The sequence below is a fragment of the Pinus tabuliformis genome, chromosome 1_2, assembly GCF_031772625.1.
Source record: "Pinus tabuliformis cultivar Carrire ecotype Pingquan chromosome 1_2, CPIR1, whole genome shotgun sequence".
Taxonomy (NCBI): domain Eukaryota; kingdom Viridiplantae; phylum Streptophyta; class Pinopsida; order Pinales; family Pinaceae; genus Pinus; species Pinus tabuliformis.
This window is the reverse complement of record NC_142298.1, coordinates 85,786,973-85,793,968: the sequence shown is the minus strand read 5'-3', so window position 1 is coordinate 85,793,968 and position 6,996 is coordinate 85,786,973.

The following is a 6,996-nucleotide window of genomic DNA, read 5'->3' as shown; positions in this document are numbered from 1 at the left end:
CGAGGTCTTGCCTCCTTTTGGAGATTCACTCATGAAGGGTTTTCATTGGTGGGCTTCTATTCAAAGCAACAAAATGGGTACAACTAGAGATTTGGGTCCTCACACTAGAACCACTGATTATCTAGACTTCTGTTAGCTAGGGTTTGCATTCCTTGGAAGGTTTCTCATTTCCACCTTTGTCCCCCGCCCCCCATCTTGTCTACTTTTGATGATCCACTTGCTTATGAGTCAACAACTGAGGTTTTATCCTTGGGGTTATCTACCCCATATACTACTCCTCATGGGTTACTGATTTCCGTTACAGAGCTCTACCTTTGCAGAAATTTTTCACTACCATTGAAAAACCTCACTATCCTTTCTGCCAATGGGCTTTATTCCCCCTCCTCGCCTCTGGCTCTCTTTGTCACGCCTGTCCATTTTGAAGAACTTCTTCCTTTTAGTTCTCTGGAAATCTCTCCTCCACCTGATAGTCTTCTCTCCATTCCTTTTTATTCTCCCACAGTCCCCCCACTGATCTCATTGACACCTCTTCCCTTGATCACAACACCCCCCCCCGCAGGAGGCCACTCATTCCCTCGAGCTCGACCCCTAAGGAAATTCCTAACATACCTTGTCACTCCCTCCTTAGCACACCTAAAACCTACTAACACTCCCTATCACACAGTCTTATTCATTCATTTCCATGTAATTGAAACTATTCCTTCCTGGTGTTCCCCTGGCACTCCCTAACATGCATTGGTGCCACACCCTAACACCTAGCAAATATCGGTATGCCTTAGCACTTGGAATGTCATGTCATGCCTAACATCCCTTGGAACTATCTAGCATGTGTTAGCACTTCCTAGAATTCCCTGCATACCTTGGCACTCCCTAGTTGTCATGCCCTCGTAGATAGCCTTACTTTTTTTGTGAGTTGGGAACCCAACCAAGTCATTGAAAATATAGTGTTGTGCCTAGCCCAAAGTCTCCCTTTGTCTGAAAATAATTTTTCCATTCCCTTATTGTAAACGTAGGCTTATAGCGTGCAATTCCTATTATGAAATTCTCCTAACACACATCATAATTGGGACACCTGGAATTAACTAATGCTCCCTAGCAAACACTCTTATTCATTCATTTCCATGCACTGTGACCTAGTTCTCCCTTGTCATGCTCTGACACTTCCCAACACTCCTTGGCATGCATTGAAACTATTTTGCATGTGTTAGCATGCCTTTTAATCCCTTGGTATGCCCTGACACTCCTTAGCTATCATGCACTCTTAACTACCCTTATATTTTTTAGACTTGGGAACCCAACCAAGTCCTGCCTCAACTACAACAACTTAACCAAGTTACAGTTACTACAACACTATGCCTTATTCACCTAAGAATGTTTTATAACTCATCTTAGGCTACTCATGTCAAATCTTAACTCATCCCACTTAACAACTTACCAAGTCAAGGCTCACATCCAATTGTGGCCATAAAACAACTAAGCAACATAGTTTACATGTTGACATGCAATAACACCTGGCACAACTAACAATCCCTTGGCACTATGTGGCACGTGTTAGCATCCCCTACATTTCTTGGCATGCTTTAGCACTCCCTATCACACCCTACCACTCCCTGACATGCCTTGGAACTCTAGCATGCATTAGCACTACCTAGCATATAACTTTGTCACTCCCTCCTTAGCACACTTCGAACTCGCTGACACTCCCTATCACACACTCTTATCCATTCATTTCCATGCATTTTGAGCTAGTTATCCCTTGTGTTTTTGTGGCACTCCCTAACACTCTCTGGCACACATTGGCACACCCTGGAACTTGGCACATCTTGGCATGTCACCCTGACAATCTAGCATTCCTTGGCACTACCTAGCATACATTATCACTCCCTCCTTAGCACGCCTAAAACTCACCAACACTCCCTGTCACACACTCTTCTTCATTCACTTCCACGCATTTGAAACTAGTGCTCCCTTGTCTTTCCCTGGCACTCCATAACACTCCGTAGCATGCATTTCCATACCCTAGCACCTGGAACATCTTGGCATGTTTCCCTAGACTCTAGCATGCCTTATCACTACCTAGTATACCTTGTCACTCCCTCCTTAACACACCTGGAACTCATTGACACTTCCTAACACAAAATCTTAATTGTTCATTTGCATGCATTGTTTTCACCTCATGTTCCCTTGTGTTTCCCTAACACTCCCTAACACTTCCTAGCATGTGTTGGCACACCCTGGAACCTGACACATCTTGGTTGAATGTCACTCTGGCATGCTAGCATGACTTAGCACTGCCTAGGATACCATGTCACTCCATCCTTCACACACACGGACCTCGCTGACACTCCCTGTCACACACTCTTATTCATTCATTTCCATACATTTTAACCTTGTGCTCCCATGTGTTTCCATGCCACTCCCTAACACTCAACATGCATTGGTACACGTTGGCACTTGGCACATCTTGGTATGCTTCTCTAGCACTCTAGCATGCCTTCGAACTATCTAACATATATTTTCACTCCCTCCTTAGCATATCTGTAACTCATTGACACTTCATTTCCATCAATTTGAAACTAGTGCTCCCTTGTGTTTCCCTAACACCTGGCCCTAATACTACCTAGCATGTGTTCATGCCACACCTTGACACTTGGCACATCATGGCAGGTCTTGGCATGCCTAACATTCCTTGGAACTATCTAGCATCTGTTAGTACTTCTTGGCATTACCTATCACCCCTTAGCACTCTGTAGTTTTCATGCCGACATATATAGCCTTACGTCTTTTGCGGCTTAGGAACCCAACTAAGGCATTGGAAAAACACTTTTGTACCTAACAAAATGTCATCCTTTGTTTGAAACTACTTTGTCTAGCCCCTTATCACAACCATAGGCTTGCCTCCTGCAAGTCCTATTATGAACATCTCCTAGCAAAATTCGTACTTGGGAGACCTATAATTTGTTGACACTCCTTAGCACACACTCTTATTCATTCATTTCCATGCATTTTAACCTGGTTCTCCCTTGTGATGCCCTGAAACTTACTAACACTCCTCAATATTCATTGACAATGTGTGACATGTGTTAGCATGCCCTCACAACTACCCTTACGTTTTTTGGGACTTGGGAACCCAACTAAGTCCTTCCTCAACTACAACAACTTGACCAAGTTACAATTACTACAACTAGACTATGCCTTATTCACTTAAGCACTGACTATAACTCATCTTAGGCTACTCATGTCCAATTTCAACTTATCCCACTTAACACGTTACGAGTTACCAAATCAAGGCTCATGTCCAACTATGGCCATAAAACAACTAGGAAACATAGTTTACATCTTGACATGCCATAACACCTTGCACATCTAATAATCCCTTGACACTATGTGGCACATGTTAACACCCCCTACATTCCTTGGCATGCTTTACCACTCCATAGCATACCCTACCACTCCTTGAAATGCCCTGACACTCTACCATGCCTTAGCACTGCCTAGCATATATCCTTGTCACTCCCTCCTTAGCACACTTGAAACTCACTCACACTCCCTATCACACATTATTATCTGTTCATTTCCATGCATTTTTAACTAGTTCTCCCTTATGTTTCCATGGCACTCCCTAACACTTCCTAACACACATTGACACACCCTGACACATCTTAGCATGCCGCCCTAGCACTCTAGAATTCCTTGGAACTACCTAGAATAACTTTTCACTCCCTCCTTAACACACCTAGGACTCGTTGACACTCCTTGTCACACACTCTTATTCACTCATTTCCATGCATTTGAAACTATTTCTCCCTTATGTTTCCTTGGAACTCCCTAACACTCCCTGGCATACATTGGCACATCATGACACCTGGCACATATTAGCTTGTTTCCCTAGCCTCTAGCATGCCATAGCAATGCCTAGCATACCTTCTCACTCCCTCCTTAGTACACCTGGAATTCACTGACACTTCCTGTCAAAAACTCTCATCATTCATTTCCATGCATTAATTTGACCTAGTGCTTGTGTTTCCCTGACACCCGCTAACACTCCCTAGAACACATTGGTACACCCTTGCACTTGGCACATCTTGGATGCATGCTACCCTGGTACTCTAGCATATCTTAGCACTGTTTAGCATACCATGGCACTCCCTCCTTAACACACCCGTAAATCGTTGACACTCCCTCACACACACCCTTATTCATTCATTTCCCATGCATTTTGACCTAGTGCTCCATTGTGTTTCCCTAGCACTCACTAACACTCCTTAGCACTCAATGGCACACCTTGTCACTTGGCACATCTTGGCATGCTTCCCTAGCATGCTAGCATGCCTTGGAACTGCCTAGCATACCTTTCCACTTCATACCATACCTTGTCACTCCCTCCTTAGCACACTTATAACTCGTTGACACTCCCAATCACATACTCATATTCATTCATTTCCGTGCATTTGAAACTAGTGCTCCATTGTGTTTCCCTGGCACTTAGCCCTACCACTCCCTAACATGTGTTGGCCCCACCCCCTATAACCTATCACATCTTGGCATGCCTAACATGCCTTGGAACTTCCTAGAATGTGTTAGTACTTCCATTGGCACTCCATCGTTGTCATGCCCTCATACATAGCCTTACTTTTGTTGTGGATTGGGAACCCAACCAAGTCATTGGCAAAACAATTTTGTGCCCAACCCAAAGTATCCCTTTGTTCGAAATTTCTTTGTCCAGCCCCTTATCTCAACCATATTATTTCCTCCTACAAGTCTTATTCTAAACTTCTCTTAACATACTTCATCCTTAGGACACCTAGAATTCATTAACACTCGTCACCACACACTCTTATTCATTCATTTCCATGCATTTTGACCTAGTTACCCCTTGTGATTCCCTGAAACTCCCTAACACCCCTCAACATGCCTTTTCATTCCCTTGCATGCCCTAACACTCGTTATCTATCATGCCCTCAAAACTACCCTTACTTTTTTTGGGATTTGTGAGCCCAACCAAGTCTTGCCTCAACTACAATAGCTTGAACAAGTTACGGTTACTACAACTAGACTATGAATTGTTCACCTAATAACTTCCTATAACTCATCTTATGCTACTCATGTCCAATCTCAACTCATCCTACTTAACAAGTTACCAAGTCAAGGCTCACATCCAACCAGGGCCATAAAACAACCAAGAAACATAGTTTACATATTGACATACCATAACACCTGGCATGTCTAATAATCCCTTGGCACTATGTGGCACGTGTTAGCATCCCCTGCATTCCTTGGCATGCTTTAGCACTCCCTAGCACACCCTACCACTCCCTGACATGCCATGGAACTCTAGCATGCCTTGCCACTATCTAGCATATAACCTTGTCACTCCCTCCTTAGCACACTTGAAACTCACTGATAATCCCTATCACACACTCTTATCCGCTCATTTCCATGCATTTTTAACTAGTTCTCCCTTTTGTTTCTGTGGTACTCCCTAACAACCCCTAGCATGCATTGGCACACCCTGGTACTTGAAACATCTTGGCATGTTTCCCTGGTACTCTAGCATTCATTGTCACTACCTAGCATACCTTGTCACTCCCTCCTTAGAACATCTAAAAATCATTGACACTCCCTATCACAGACTCTTATTCATTCATTTTCATGCATTTGAAACTAGTTCTCCCTTGTTTTTCTCTGGCACTCCATAACACTCCCTGGCATGCATTGAAACACCTTAGCACATGACACATCTTGGCATGTTGCCCTGGCCTCTAGCATGCCTTAAGATTACCTAGCATATGTTGTCACTCCCTCCTTAGCACACCTAGAACTCACTGACATTTCCTGTCACAAACTCTTAATCGTTCATTTGCATGCATTATTTTGACCTAGTGCTCCCTTGTGTTTCCCTGGCACTCCCTAAATTGATGCCTACAGAGGTAATTTTATTCCTAGGTCAGTACTTTGAATACTTTCTCCTTAGAGAGATCTATAATCTCTCCTCTTCATGGATGACTTCTTTGTGTTTTTATGTCCACAATAGCATTCCAGACTTAATTGTCAATTTCCTTTGTAATTTCCAATTTTCTTAATAAATATAAAAGCCTGAAATCTCCTTTTCCCTTCGCACAAATCCTGAAACCAAATGGTAAAATCTAGAATCTACATATCTAGATGTCTACTTCAACACTCTTTAATCTAGAGTCTTAGAGACCCAGATACCTTTTTCTCTCGTGTTAGATCTGGAGATCTATATGATTTGATTAGTTACCATATTGTGCACTTTGACAAGGGTCACATATGTTTTAACCCATATTTAATTGTTAACCAAATAACTCTTTGGGCCCAGATAAATTTTGGGCACAAGTCTCAAAATATGGTCCTTGTTGTAATTTGTAGTTAGTAGAGTATGTACACCTTCATTGATTTTAATTTTTATAATTTAACTATGTTGATTCAATAACATGTTGGAGTATTAATATGAGCAAGGCCCATGATCAAATCTTCTGCCTGCCACTATATCACCAAGAGTATATTCAACAATGTGTAAGCCATATATGCCAATAACCTATTACTTAGAAACAGTCGAGACATCATGTGGGTGGGGACACCTACTCTTTGAGCATTATCACAATAGACCAAACATGTCCCTTGGAATTGAACCCAGGTGGATGAGAGAGAAAAGTTTTCTCTCAACCACTCTAGCCTCCAACCTAAGACTGCACCTTCATAGATATTAACAATCAAATCACTGTGCATAGGGGAGTCCCTTGTACCACGAATAAGGGGGTCTCATACACTAATTTGGTTTTTGGTTTGGATGTGACCTTAAATTTAGATTATTATTATTATTATTATTATTATTATTATTATTACTCAGGGAAAATTTTAAGAACCCCACCTAAATATACATGTATAATAATGGGCGAATCTCCATGGTATATAGGAAAAATGGAAGGCGATTTTATCAATAATATGATATGTATATATAATTTTTTGGCGAAT